The sequence below is a fragment of the Pseudopipra pipra genome, chromosome 2 (genome assembly GCF_036250125.1).
Source record: "Pseudopipra pipra isolate bDixPip1 chromosome 2, bDixPip1.hap1, whole genome shotgun sequence".
Classification (NCBI taxonomy): Eukaryota; Metazoa; Chordata; class Aves; order Passeriformes; family Pipridae; genus Pseudopipra; species Pseudopipra pipra.
Window position 1 is genome coordinate 51,371,130 of NC_087550.1, and position 16,100 is coordinate 51,387,229.

Genomic DNA, 16,100 nt, shown 5'->3' on the forward strand with positions numbered 1-16,100 from the left:
AACATCACTGAAGAATCAGTCCAACCCTATTTGATGCTGCTAACTCTGAAACTGATAACTAGGGCAAGAATCATAGAATCATAGAATTAGCTGGGTTGGAAGGGACCTCCGAGATCATCAAGCCCAACCGTTGATCCAATACCGCCGTGGTTACTAGACCATGGCACTAAGTGCCACATACAGTCTCATCTTAAAAATCTCCAGGGATGGAGAATCTACCACTTCCCTGGGCAGCCCATTCCAATGTCTGATTATCATCTCTGTAAAGAATTTCTTCCTAATATCTAACCTAAACCTCCCCTGGCAGAGCTTAAGACCATGCCCTCTTGTCTTACTGATAGCTGACTGGGAGAACAGACCAACCCCCACCTGTCTACAACCTCCTTTCAGGTAGGTGTAGAGAGGGAAGAGGTCTCCCCTGAGCCTCCTTTTCTCCAGATTGAAAAAAAACAGTTTCCTCAGCCTTTCCTCATAGGACATGTGCTCGAGTCCCTTCACCAGCCTTGTTGCTCTTCTCTGGACCTGCTCCAGCACCTCAATATCCTTCCTGAACTGAGGGGCCCAGAACTGGACACAGTACTCAAGGTGTGGCCTCACCAGTGCTGACTACAGGGGAAGAATCACTTCCCCGGACCTGTTGGCCACACTGTTCCTGATACAGGCCAGGATGCCATTGGCCTTCTTGGCCACCTGGGCACACTGCTGGCTCATGTTCAGCTTCCTGTCAATCCAAACTCCCAGGTCCCTTTCTGCCTGGCTGCTCTCCAGCCACTCTGTGCCCAGCCTGTAGCACTGCAGGGGGTTGTGGCCAAAGTGCAGGATCCAGCACTTGGCCTTGTTGAACCTCACCCCTTTGGAATCAGCCCAACTATCCAGCTCGTCCAGGTCCCCCGCAAAGCCCTCCTGCCTTCCAGCTGATCGACACTCCCCCCCAACTTAGTGTCATCTGCAAATTTGCTGATGGCAGACTCAATCCCCTCATCTAAATCATCAATAAAGATATTAAACAGAACTGGGCCCAACACTGATCCCTGGGGGACACCACTAGTGACCAGCTACCAGCTGGATGCAGCACCAGCCACCACCACTCTCTGGGCCCGGCCCTCCAGCCAGTTCCTGACCCAGCACAGAGTGCCCCTGCCCAAGCCGTGGGCTGCCAGCTTTTTCAGGAGTATGCTGTGGGAGAGGGTGTCAAAGGCTTTGCTAAGTCCAGGAGACACATCCACAGCCTTCCCCTCATCAACCAGGTGGGTCACCTGTTCATAAAAGGAGATCAGGTTGGTCAGACAGGACCTGCCCCTCCTAAACCCGTGCTGACTGGGTCTGATCCCCTGTCCATCCTGCAGGTGCTGTGTGATTGCACTTAGGATGATCTGCTCCGTAACCTTGCCAGGCACCGAGGTCAGGCTGAAGGGTCCTCCTTCTGGCCCTTTTTGTGGATTGGCGTGACATTCGCCAACTTCCAATCATCTGGGACCTCCCTAGTGAGCCAGGACTGTTGGTAGATGATGGAGAGCAGCTTGGCAAGCTCTTCAGGCTCTGAAAGTAGCTTTATATTCAAATGAAATTTTCAGCTTTTTCTGTAAATAGAAAATGGATTTTTAACACACCCACACATACACATGCACTTGCTTATACATACAGTGGTAACTTTCAGGAGTTTTCAACTCTCTTCAGCTTAAATAACAGACATCACATCAGACCTTTATATTATGATCATAAGCATTTTAATTTAAAGTTGAGATGGAAACTAAGAAGGAACTGAAACCCATGATCAATTGTGCTAGCTCAGAATGAAAGTTATGTCTGCTTGTCATGTTGGTTTAACTAACTGCATTAGCAGTACACAAAATATTTAGTGACATTGTTAATGGTTTATATTTTTCTATGAGAAATTACATTAGACATGGCAATTAAGTGTAAAAACTGTTTTTTATTTCTATTTGAGCTCTACCACCTGTAACAAAAAATAGCAAACAGAAATTCCCTATTTAACATTCCCACATTATTCATGACTGTATGGACCTCAAATCCATTTCCCTTTTGTTGGCTTTCCTCTCCATGCTAAAAAGTTTTAGTCCTGGAATAAGTTCCAGGTCTTTTTTCCATGACATCTACTCTTCTCTGTAGAACAAAGAAAAAGCAGGGTTGGGCAGGACTTGGGCACAACTTGAGGAGCGTGCATGCCTCTACAGTGCTGTGAGCATCACCAGCATCTGCTATTTTGTCTCCAAACCACTTCTAACACCCCATTTTCATCCTTGACCACTCCTGAGTATTGAAGCCAAGGCTTTCAAAGAACAATCCATTTCAACTTCAACATTATTTTTCCTTAACAAAAACAGCTTAGATTTAGAAATGACCCCTTGCCTAGTTAGGTGTATCACTTTTCATCTGCTGACAAGAAGTTACATTTGTGGTTTCTTTCTGGTCCATTGTTTAATATCATGAAATACACGTGTAAGTCTTTGACACAAGGAAACTGACTTTCGCAATAGGAAACACAATGACAATGCAACACTGACCCTTCTTCCCAGATATTTATGAGCCTGATGAAGTCCTAGCATGGATCTGATATTACTCCCACCATCTGTTTCTCTTTTTTTCATTCATTACAGGCCAAGCAGACATTTTCTTTCCATGATGCTCCCTTACTTATCCAACTAATTATTACTCCAACCATCTGAATCTAACTGAGATCATCGTTTCTTGGCTTACATATAGCACTCCACAAAATGAACCTTGAAAAGAAAGTTGAACTTGGAGGGGATAAGAAAACTTATGGGCAATTCAGACTGGGTATTTCATTTACAAGAAATGGCACAGTCGTAAACAAAATAAAATAACCTAAGTCTATTTATTTCTGAGCTATGATTTCCAAATAACTTCAGATTTTTTAAATATTCAGTATGGAACCAAATTTCACAAAAGTCAAAAAATTAATTGCAGGCTTTTTGTTTGCTCGTAATTCATGCTTACCTCTATTTTTGGGCTAATGACATTTTATTTACTCATGCTAACATGGGGTTTCTGCCAGGGATAAACATGCTTTTTCATTGCATTCAAGTCTGTTCTTTGCCTGCTAAAATTTTATGTGTTTTTATTCTGCAGACTTATCTGTAGACCTCTTGGGCATCTCCTCACACATTACATCTCATGCCTGTGATGAAAGTTAAGTGAAAGAAAAAGGTCAAAGAAAGACCACAAAACAGTGCAGAGGATTGCAGGGAAGTGTGAGATAGGAGTCATTTCTGCAAGTCTTATTTGTACAGTAAGACTTGACAGCTCTGTTTATACTTTATTTCTTTATCTCATCAGTCTGTGTTCCAGTTTAGTCTATAAATGGTTTGGGAAAGGACTATACTGTATATTGTCCAAAATCTAGCACAATAAAGTTGGTACTGTTTGACCCACATACAACACAGTTCAGCTGAAAACTCGTTATAAACAGACCATTTCCTTTGGGCTCTCTGCTTCCTCTTCATATCTGCAGAAACTATATCCATGTACCTTAACATCCTCCCACATATGCCAACAGAAAGCAGCTATTGATCCCTATGTTATTACCCAGTGCCTAAGTAACAGGTACTCCAATTTAAAACACCTCATTTCAAGTTGTTCTGTGTTCAAAATTTGGAGGCTGGCTTCCAAAATAATTTATTTTCCTATTTTCTTTAAATAGTATAATTCACAATGATATTGTTGCAAACGTGGACAACAAGATATACACACACCCACCCTTCTGTAGCCCTTTTCCTGAATTTCCCTGTTGTCACGGCCACCAAAATATTCTAACAGCCCCACAAATTTCTCCACAGGGTTAAAGATTTTGGGTTGAGTGGGAAGGAGATTTCAAATCTTTCTTTTTCAAGGCAAAACCTTAGGAACTTCCTTAAAGAATGGATGCTAAAAGGCTGTTGTGACCTCACTTCATATGAAACCCAGACTGGATCCTGACTTAAGCAGGAGTTAATGAGTTGAACAGTCTGACATGTTCATTTGATAGGGAGTGATGAAAGGCCAGCTGTCAGATTTAATTTGTTTGAAGATAAGCTGATTTATTGCTTACAAGTAATATGGCTGGCACAGGGCATGTATCTCAGTAATGATATATTTCAAACACTATCACAGAAACATTCAATTCTGGTAGAGTACATTCACCGTTCAGTAAAATAAATGCAATTTTTGAAACAACATTTTAAGTTAACATTTTTTCTGTATCTTCCCATGTGGAAAAAAAAAAAAAAAAGGCAAACATGTTTTTCTGCTAATTTAATAGCCAAAACGAGGCCTGTCACATGACTTTAAGTGTTACATTACTTTCTACCTAATACTGAGCAAGGACCTTTAAATGGGAAAAAGATTAAACAAATGGTCCTTACAGGATAACCGAAGAAAGGAGAATTAAAAGCAGCAGCAGCAGAGTCAACAGGGTGACAAGGTATAGAGCAGCTGAGTGACAGGATAAGAGGCAGAAGATGGATAGGATATACCAAGGTGAATCCAGAGAATCAGAAGGGATGGATACAGTTACAAAGAAATTGGACAATGTACAAAAGTCAAATGTATTGCCCTTTTGCTGATGGAAAATAGTAACCAAGGTAGAGGTTAAACAGAGGAAGTTTGCAAGCTGTTTAATGGAAAAGAAAGAGTGAAGAGACTGGGGTGTGAGAGTCTACTGGAGAAGGCAAGAAAAGGCAAATGGAGGTGACCAGCTACCACTGCCTTCCAGCTCCAAGGCCAGGTGGTTTTGAGATGGAGAAGTCTCCATAAGGAGCACTGCCAAAGGCAGGAGTTTAGACAGAGTGCAGTACAACCACAAACCTCATATGAACAGATTTTGGTTTTAAGATCTGAAGTGGGCATTCCAGAAAAAACAAAACAAGACAAACTAGATAAAATCAGACACCCTAGTCTCTCTTGCATCTGCAACTACTGCTCTATATTATGCCTTTTTCCATGTTCACAGACAGGAAGCAAGACTGTGTTCTCTCTTGGAATTCTCAACCCCATCTCCATGCTTACTGCACTTCTGGCCATGTCTCTCAATGTCCACTGAAATAACTCTTTCCAAACTCCTAAAGGATCTCTTCCTTGTCCTCACCAGTTCTCCACACATCCCTGTATACCGTTAACAATATGTTGCATCAAGGAGCAGTACTGCAACATTTCTAAACACCATTAAAAAGTGTTTCTAAAATGGGCCGTAGAAGAGATAAAAATGAATGAATTCATATTTCATCAACCACCTCTTTTTTTTTAAACAGAAAAGCTTAAAAGTATTTCAGTCATTCATTAAAAAAAAAAAAAAATCCTCTCTGTGATGGAATTTATTTTATAAAGGTTACTTAAACAATTCCAGGTATACAGACTTGGTATCAGGAAACAATGCAATGGCATTTTATCTTAGTCAGGGGTATAGTCAGGGTGAAAATACTGGTGAAAATGAAGGCAGTAAGTCTTCTTATGAGGCAAAGCTGGAAAGAAATTGCATGAGCCCCAGCAAGAAACAAAGCATCTGCAGCCAACAGGAAGCTTATGTTTCACATTTACCCAGACTTCTGTAGAGATGATTTCTCAGGGAACAGAACTTGAATTGTTCTCATTTTGCTTGGAAAGAAAAGGCTACAGTCCTGATATGACGAGGAAGCTCAAGAGCCATTCACAACAGTAGCAGCATGAAAGAAACATTTACTGCTTTTGAAACAAGAAAAGAGGAAAAGGGAGTTGTATTAAGTGTTGTAGGCATCACATGAGGCAATGAGAAAGCCTCCCACCAGGCTTCACCACAGCCACAACTCGAGCTCTTAATGCCAACTCATGCCATGCCTGTCCTTGCAGTGCCCACTTACCTCCAGAGTCTGAAGTACTTGAGAGCTTCTCTCCCTGCTAACTCACTGCCCTACCAAGAAAGGCTTCAGATACTTGATGGCCTTAATATGTATTTCTTACAGCATAGGGCTTCAAAGTAATTTTTGTATTTCAGTCTTGAGGCAGAGTAATGTAGTGCCATCTCATCTCACTGCAGCAATATTCTCTGTTGGCCACCCCTTGCTGAAAAATATGCCCTGCACATGTACATTTGTCTCTCAGGCTGAACTGTGTCTCTCATAGGAAACCACTACCCTTACTATACAGTCCCTTTCCAGAGATGATCAGGTCAGTTCTGTGATGAACTTTACAGCAGCTACAGCTTTGAAAGCTGCAAGTTGCATAAAGAACTACAGGTTTTTATCAACTACTTTTGCTCACATTACAAGAGCTGATGCAAAAATGGAAAAGAAATTAAGTCAGTACTGATTCTGAAGTTCTGCCAAGCGTATTCTGAAAAATATTAATTGTCTCTGTGATAGAAATTGCACATCAAGGAGGACCACTCCTTTCTATCTGAAGGAGTGAAACTGCTGCCATTACCTGAATTAATCCAATGTATTAACAGGCCATCTTTTTTTATTTAAGTTTTAAATTACTATTTACTATGTTGTCCTTTATCATTCTTTCAAATTGCCAGTTTATTCCAATGATGTTTTTCAAAATGCAGCACACTACCAATTAATAAAAAAATAACAGCACATACTTTTATTTATCTCCAAATTTGTAAAGCTCTGTAATTAAGACTAAAAATCAAATTAAGTCAGTAAGACCAGTTTTAAAAAAAAACCTGAAAATACAGACCATTCTACTGCCAGTGAGATTAGTCTTTGAATCACTGCAAGTAACGTGACATCCTGCAAGATGCCACATAGTACGTGGTATGCCAAAATCAGATTGACCCTTCTGAAGCGCACAGATGGAGCACATAGCCATCACACTTTGCACAGTCAACATACAGTGAAATATCTCTTTGCTTCTTGGAACATAGTTTATTCTTTCCTAAATGCATACCAATATATTTGACACTTGCATTCTGCCTAACAGACAAGGGCAGGTATGCAATGTTAGATTATGAGCAGTGGGGCAGTCACACACATTTTGTAACCAGTGAGAATTTGGAGAAAAAGAGTAGCACTGCTGAACCCTGATCTTATCTTTCTGGATGGTTACCAAAAGTCCCTCTGCTGAAATGCAGTGTATGATCCTCAGGAAATATACATGCAAAAGTAGGCTCAGTCTGGTTTTAAAAATTTTTGAAATTAAATTTACATCTCTCATCATCTCATTGACATCTACAAGTTATTAAAGCCTTTGTGCTAGAATTGAACAGAAAAATCCTTTTGCATTAGAGCATTGAACTTGTATTTCAAAAGCATTCATCTGCTGTCACTTTGAATGCAAGACAATTGGCATATCAGCATGATCCAGGGTAATAAAAAGCACTAGCTGAAATTAAGCCAAGATCCATGTGGTGGGCTGATCCTGGCTGGATGCCAGGTGCCCATCAAAGCTGCTCTATCACTCCCCCCCTCAGCTGGGCAGGTGAGAGAAAATAGAAGGAAAGACTCATGGGTTGAGATAAGGACAGGGAGAGATCAGTCATCAATCACCGTCACGGGCAAAACAGACTCGACTTGGGAAATTAGTTCCATTTATTACCAAGCAGATCAGTAGGATAAAAACCAAATCTTAAAACACCTTGCCCCCACCCCTCCCTTCTTCCCAGGCTCAACTTTACCTCCCTAACTTTATTTTCTCTATCTCCTCCTCCCCCAGCAGGGCAGAGGGATAGGGAATGGGGGCTGCAGTCATTTCATCACACATTGTCTCTGCCACTCTCCTCAGAGGGAGGACTCCTACCACTCTTCCCCTGCTCCAGTCACCACTCTCCCATGGGTGACAGTCCTCCATGAACTTTTCCAATGTTCTTCCCACGGACTGCAGTTCTTTACAAAGTGCTCCAGGGTGGGCCCCTTCCACGGGGTGCAGTTCTTCAAGAACAGACTGGTCCACAGCGGGTCCCCTGCAGGGTCACAAGTCCTGCCAGCAAACCTGCTCCAGGGTGGGCTCCTCTCACTGTGGGGCCACAGATCCTGCCAGGACCCTGCTGCAGCACAGGCTCCCCACAGGCCTCCTTTGGGTATCCACCAGCTCTGACATCCAGGGGCTGTAGGTGGATCTCTGCTTCACGGTGGACCCCCATGAGCTGCAAGGTCTTCACCATGGGCTGCAGGGCCATCTCTGCTCTGGCATCTGGACCATCTCCTCCCCTCCTTCTTCACCGACCTTGGTGTCTGCAGAGCTATTTCTCTCATATATTATCACTCCTCTCTCTGGCTGAAGTTGTTGTGTGCCCTTCCTCCACCTCCCCTCCTTCTTCTGAACACTTATCCACAGGTGATGTGCTGTCACTGATGGGCTCAGCCTTGGCCAGTGGTAGGTCCATCTTGGAGCCTGCTGGCATTGGCTTTGTAGTACCTTGGGGAAGCTTCCAGTAGGGTTTTAAAAAATCCACTCCCATAACCCCCTGCTACCAAACCCTTGTCACAGAAACCAAATCTACTCCAACATCATATCATTAACCTGCTGTTGTATGTCAAGTAATTGTGTATATGCAACATCTTGCATAGCAAAGTAATTAAATTAGGTTGGCACCCATTTCAAGATCTTTCTTCAATAATGCAGACAAACAATTATTTTAGTTGCATTCCTGCTTCTTAGATGTTAGGCCATAATTAACTATCTTACAGATAAAAAGTAGAGGTCACAAGTAGTTCTACCTGGAGACAGAAACAGATGAAGAGATCAGTGCAAAGTTGGGAAGGGAAATAAAATTAACGAGATAAAGAACAGTGTTTATGTAACTGAATCGCATTATACTGCAGCATTTAATTTAGTTCCAGAGGAAGGAAAGATATAGGAAGCAGAAATGATATTTCATTTGGATCTTCTTTATTAAGCAGAACAAGGCAGGGTAACTTAGACCAACCCAGTAAAATCAGATGAAGAACAACACCACCTCAATTAACATTTAAATTTATATCTCATCAGAGCTTCAGGCAAGAGAAAAGCCTATGAACACTGGCATTGATGACAGCACTAGTGACCTGAGACTATGATAGGTGTCAGCTGTCACGGTGACATCCCAGAGCCTCTTTTACACTGGATTTTTACGTACTAGGAAAAGTTAGAGAGAATTGCTTAACTCCAGAGATTATGACACTTAACAGCAACTATCAGCTTTAATTGTGATTTTATTTAGTTTCAGAAAGAAAAAAAATTAAAATTTTCCAAAGTTTAGAGTTGTAGACCTTATTAAGATGATGGAAAAGCTTTAACGGACAGCCTTAACAAAATCCTGTAAAATTGATACTTTGAACAATGACCCCTTATATCTAAGTTGCAGATGTCATATTTTAGCAGAAATGGTACAAGCAACTCTCTACAATTCAAAATATGAGGAAAGTCCTTGTGACACCAAACACGGTTCAAAGCCACATGTCAGAACAAGACCTATTTAACCAACCAGAAAAAAAAGCAGGAGTTTTAGACAGGAATTACAAATCACACCAGGCTTTTATTTTATTATAACTTCTGTTTTAGGCGATGGCTTTTGTTAGAGAAGATTTTCCATGGACAACACTGCAGTTCCTGATCCAGCCCTGAACTGACATGTTCTGCCTCACTCTGGACAGCCATAAAGAAAGCGCTCAGGGTTGTGCATTTCAGTAAAGAGTTAAGGTGAGAACTATAAAAAGCAGTCCTAAGCAACCTATCTCCATCACCCTTTTTGAAAAAGGAATCTGGTCAGATAAGAGCATTCCTAAATATGACTTGAGAACAATTTACATCCATTTCACATATCAGTTCAGGGTTAAAAAAAAAAACAGCTGGAGGGAAAGGCAAAAACCCCCTGAAACCTAGCACTGCACTGAAACAGAAATATTCATGTAACCATTGTTTTTAAATTATGACAGTATTTTAAATTCTTAACAAAATATAGACAGGCCCTGGTCTTTTTATATAGATGATATGTAACTTAAGAAACAGAAAGACAGATGAATTTATTGCAGTTTTGGTCACTGCAATATAGCAAAGATATTAAGCTATTAGAGAGAAGTAAACTGAAATCATCGATAGCTTAGTAAAAGCACTTTCTGTGTTCCTAGAATGATCATCAAGATGTGTCAAAGAACAGATGAAACCTGAAGTTTCACCTATCTCAGAACCAACCCACACCCTTCCATAGACTGTGGAATACTGATAATAAGCCTTGTCTCATAAAGAAGGCACCCAATGCATACATGCTACTTTGATCCATAACATTTGAAATGTCTTAGAAAATTAATATAAACTATTTTTATTTGGCTAACAGCACTGAGAAGGCTTAGCTCATCCCTTCCTGCAAATCTATTTTACATGCAAAAATACTGCAAAAACAGTAAGACCTACAGAAAGATGTGGAGGATGACATTTCTTTTGAAGAAAACTGTAAAAGAGGGGAAATATAAAGAAAATGAAGGCAGATGGCAGTCAGAAATGGTTAGTTTTATTTTTTTTGATCAACGCAGAGGTGAATAAGGTTTTCCTCTTCATTGCCTGTTACCATTCTTTACTGTAGCTTCAAGGGTGATGGTAAGTGAAACACTCCTGCAGTGAAAATAATCTAGTTTCTCAGCCTAGTTGATGGTACAAAATCTTCTCCTAGTGACCCCAATTCATATAATCTAAAAATCTTTAAAATCTTGAAAATCTTTAAACCAATCATACTCCAGGCTTAGCTTTAACTTAATCTTGTCCCGGTCTGAACTTCTGACTTCTGGAATCCAAACTAAACTGTTTTAGACTTCATTAGTCCTATGTCCAATTCCTTAAGAACTTGCCACCTTGGAGACAAATCCTCTGCACACAGAAAGATCACAGAGATGAAGGTCTTTGGCTTGGATTACTCTATTATCTCAAAGAGAAATCCATATTAGAGGCCTTCTTCCAATGCCCTTATTCCCCTGTTACCTGCTCACTTCCACTTAAAGCTTGTCAGTAACTCTGCACAGAATCCTTCCTGTTCTGCCTCTCCCCCAAGCTTTCTTCTTTCTTTGATCTTTTATTATATGTGTCTCATCCTTCGGATGTTACTCAAATAATCCTCTCAGCCCCTGGTTTCCAGCAATTTGGGGAAGTTTTAAGGCAAGATTCCTTTTAGAATTAACCATCCTGAGTTCGATATCCTCTTTATATTTCTCTCTAATTAATGCCGCAGCATTAAAGTTGAAGTTTGTGTTTAAATAAAGTATCATTGTATACAGCCCATGATTCTTTCAAATGCTACAAAATTCACTGTATGCAACTTTATAGAGCATTTTATATATTTTTATATAGTCTTCCCACAAATACTAATTACAAATACAACCTTCCCTCCTCCACATCTTTTCCTCCTACAAGAAACCTGAATAACTGAAACATCCATTTTAATTGGAACTTCCACTAGTAATTACTCTCTAATAGCCCCTTTCAAAATCAATTAAAAATGCTTAGCTCCCAGGAAAAAGCCTTAAAAAAAATCCTAAAAAACTATACTAGCCAGCTACAGCTTATGGATTCTTGAAAGATACTACTATTTCTGTTGGTCTCAATTTTTTCTAGGATAGTCAACAGAAATGAATAATACCTATAGATATCAAGTGACAAGGTAAAAATAAAAAGGTATATTAGCAGACCACATCTTTCATACATTTGAACAACTACCAGGACTTTTCTACTTCCAATGTCTACAGTCAGAACAAGAGACTGCAGATCAAATTGAAGACATTAGAGCTCTAAAACATATTAGTTCTTAAAACGGATACACAAGGGTAGCTTATGATCATCTACTGCAACCCACTGACTAACCTGGGGTACAGCTATACTCATAATTTTTACAGCTGCAACTGCAGCAGTTCTGAAGTCTAAAAGACAATCTTAACTGCCAAAAATTGTACCTATAAAAATTAATCCACAGAGTTCCCAGTACAATCAAAAAATGTGACAGTTTATCAGGATTTTTTGAAACAGAAAATGAAATGCAGTAAATTTAGACATAAAAGATACTGGAGTTATGACTACTGTGCAACTTAGGTAACATCACTAACCCCAAATCCTCACCCTTGTTGTTTAGCTATATTTGGTGGCTATTTATTAAACTAATCCATCAAATACGAGGTCTGTAAGACTTTCACAAAATGCAACCCTCCTTAGCATCTTTTCTAAGCACTATATACATAAATGACTTTTGCTTTTTTTGCCAAGGAAAAACTGAATATCAGCTTGAAAAGCAGGCACTGACAGAGAAGAAAGCTACAGGAGGGCTAATCTGCAGCAGTATTCACCCTAGCTTACAAGAATATTAAGTACAAAGAATTAACACAGAGCTTCAATTCTGCTCCAAAGTGGTTTTAATTATAATTATTCTATAGCAATACTTACTGCCTTTATTTCTACTCATCCCAAAACTTGTGTCATTGAAGAATAACCACATGTAAGGTGCCATTCCCAGTCTCATAAATATCCAGAACTCCTGTCAAGTTTCTGGTTTTGGTCTAAGAATACCAATCCCTTCAAATACTACACATGCCTTCAAAGAAAAGTGGCAACCTGTTTTGGTTTTGAGAGTTTGAGAGAAAACTGCCTCATACAAGCTAAACTGAGCAGATCTTTAGATGCCCCCCAAGGCTACAGTCTGGTTTTCCAAAAGACAGCACTAAATCACAGCAACATATTAATAAATCAATGGTAGCATATACTTGGTATATAAGTCTGAAGGAATACTCTCTTGTATAGCACTTTACACTATCGGTCCCAATGCTGTCCTTTAAAAAACTGCTCAACAGTCATCTCCCCAAGACTCCAAAAATCTAAACCTTGTAATTTAACACAGTTCTAAGATTTAAAAGCAGCAACATCCAGAAAGAAATACCACTACTATGCATATATGAAAAATAATTTCAGCAAGGGTTTAACCCATCAAAGAGCACAGTGGGAAGGAAAAAAAAGTTTCAGTGAAACAATGCAAAAGTAGTGTAGGAATAGCCCAACCTCTGATACAAGTAGGTGGAAGAGGTGGATTTATTACATAGCAAAATCAACATGCAAATAAGCATTTTTAATGGGAAAAAATCAACAAAACAAAAAATAAACCTAGAATAATACACCAGCAAATCCTTGGTTTGTCATCAAAAGTTATATTTTTACTTCTGAGTGGATCTGTCCAACCTAGTCTAACTAAAATTATGCACTAAACAATAGGTCCAGCCTATTTTTTGCCCCCTTCCTTTTTTTTTTTAAGCTCACAAAATGAAACTGTTAAGATCTAGCCTGAAAAATAAATAATCAAGTTTTCATAACTGCACAGGAAAGAAGTCACCATATGATTCCTTTACTACAGAGGCAAGGGCAGTTTAAAGAACATCGGAAGTCCTCAGTAGCAGCTTGCAATTTATAATAAAGTTGCTTGATCTGCATTTAATGACAGAATGTTCTTGGAGATTGTCTCTAAACATTGATAATTTTCAGCTTCAGTGCCATAATTCTGCTCCTCCTGTGGCCTGGAGAAGAGCACAGGGAGCAGCTGTTTTAATATGTGGTGATATTAGGGTTTCCCAGTAGATGTGGTAAAATGTGTAACCAGAAACATCTAAAAAAGTATAGAAATAGGAAAAAGAAAACATTTTATTTTCAGAGAAGGCTTCAGGAAAGAGAAGCAGAGGCTGTTGTCAATTGAATAACTTTTCAAATAGAAGAAATAGTATGATCCTGGAACTGAAACTGCTCTGTGGTAGAAGTTTTTGAGGAAGCTGTTCTGGCACACATTTTGTTATACTGGACAACACTACTAGATAGCATTAACTACAAAAGTTACATGCCAAAATAGAATGGCAGCATAGTTTGGATTCATGTTATAAGATCTTAGTTGTCCATTTTCATTTGTATTGGATTAGTTAAAACTCAACCCTAAAGCTGTTTTAAACTTCCAGAACAGCTCCCCTTCACCAAACAGAAAACAGTTGCTGACTCTTGCCCTGTAAACATAATTTTAATCAAACCCAAGTATTTCTGGTTCCCGCTTTGATGGCAAAGAGATTCTACACCTACAATATAAACTTCCAATCTCAGTACAGATGCCAAGCCAAAGTCTAAAGATAGGCATTCTACTCCTCTGCCTACCCAACAACTCCAAACAGGGCTTTGCTGATCTGCTTCCTTAGTACTACATACATAATTCTTGAAAAAACACACTTGTGTATTTTATTGTCAGGGAAATTCATGATATTAGCTTGTGATTCCTAACCAAAGGGACCCAGTTATCTTAGTCAATTTGGTAAAGGACTGAAGATGGAGGTGCAAAACAGATAGCAAAATGCTTATCTGGTCATATTAGTTTTCCAAGCCAAACAGATGGTTTATTTCTTATGCATCATAAAGAGACTCTCATTAAGTACTCAAAATCCAATTCTGTCATACATGCAAAAATTAATTCCTAATGTAGCAAGTGGATTTTAACTCCGTGTTTTGTGTTCTTGTGTAAAACAGGATGAAAAAACATCGGAATTTTTCTCATTGGGAAATGAGGATTTGGTTTAATTAAAACATTTTGTGAGAACATAGGCATTTCATCAATATTTTAAATAAAAACAGTGCCAATGTTTTTGAAGTGCTCCCTCCACAAATGAGATTGATATTTTGTCCCAATTAAGCACAAAACTGACATATCAGAATCTCCCACAGAATGAAAATTCCCCATGAATAGTTACAGGCTTGAAGCTTGAGTCTGCAAGCAGTTGTCATGATCCATTTCAAAGGCTACTTCTATTTACAGCAGAAAAATGCTTCACGAATATGAACTGGAAAAGTCTTGAAAAAAATACCACAAAAATAATAACAATGTAAATTCTCCAGTTCTACAGTAATTTCATTGTCCTTGAAATTAGAAATGTCCATAGCCCATTTGCAGCAAAACTAAGATTTCTTGAAAGAAAATCCACAAAAGCACATGTTTTTTAAAAGTATTGACTCTTCAGTTTTGTACATATGTAAACAGGATTGTTCAGTGACACTACAGAACCACACTGAGCCACCAGGTTGAGGGGATGAACAGGGGCAAGAAGTTAACTTACAAAACCATGCAATCTTCACAGCAAAGCAAAACATGATAATGAAATTCTCTTGAAGTTTATTACTTTCTAAACATTTCAAATCTCAACATATAACTTTAGGACAATTTTTTTTTCTACCTTCCCTTACAATTTTTAACTTGAATCTATCACAGTATTCAGTACCAGTAGCATTAGAAGAGAGGTGAGGCATGAAGTTCCTTTACCCTTCTCCATAGTGAAACTCCACGTGCTCTTAATATTCTGAGCGCTACCTCTTCAATTATGCAAACTTTTGGGATTTCTTTTAGGACTGAATCATTACGGATATACAATTCTTCCAAGGTTAGGAATTAGGTTTTAATTTACCCTTCACCCAGCATGAAAAACATACATATTTCCTAATATTTCTCAACCTTGTGAAATACACTTTATATTCCATTAGCAAACATTGTAACAAACTGATACAAAAAGATTTAAAAACCATCTTCCTACGTATGTTCATGACAGAAGCAAAGATAGCAAGTCTAATCATTCCTAATCTGCAGGAATTCTTGTAGAACTTGAACTGCTCAGAAGGCAGCGTTGTTCTTCTAGGTGAAAGCAAGTATCCAATTTTTTTATTCATATCTGTAGTTAACTGAGAAATGTTTTCCTTGAGTAACATCCATTTAGTAATAGGTTTTCTCAAATATATATTTGGTACAATGCAACATATATACCAGAACAATCCCTGAGATTCTGTACACGTGACTACTGCTCACTATGCTCAATAACTGAATAGTTGCCAGTTGTTCATCCCTTTTGGCCTGAGCACAGAGGTGGATGAGATCAGCAAACTTTGTCAATAGTATGAGGAGTACTCTCCCCTCCTCTTCTATGCTCAGTGTGCTGCTGGCCAGTAGGAATTTCTGTCCAGCTGACAAAGACCTAATCAAGACAAATTACTGAAAGTTGGAGCTGGATAAATTCAGATCGAAATGTGCACCATATGTCTCAACACAGGAAAATATTAAACCACTTATAGTAACTACCAAGGTTTATGGTGGATTTTTCAATCACTGGGAACTTTTTAAAAATGAGTGTTTATGAAAAAATGGA

General features: G+C 39.1%; 1 protein-coding gene across 3 annotated transcripts in view; it reads right to left on the reverse strand.

Annotated features, from left to right (window-relative positions):
- DCLK1 (doublecortin like kinase 1) overlaps positions 1 to 16,100 on the reverse strand; it is a 239,683-nt gene that overhangs the window by 150,177 nt on the left and 73,406 nt on the right. The gene's annotated exons all lie outside the window — the stretch shown is intronic.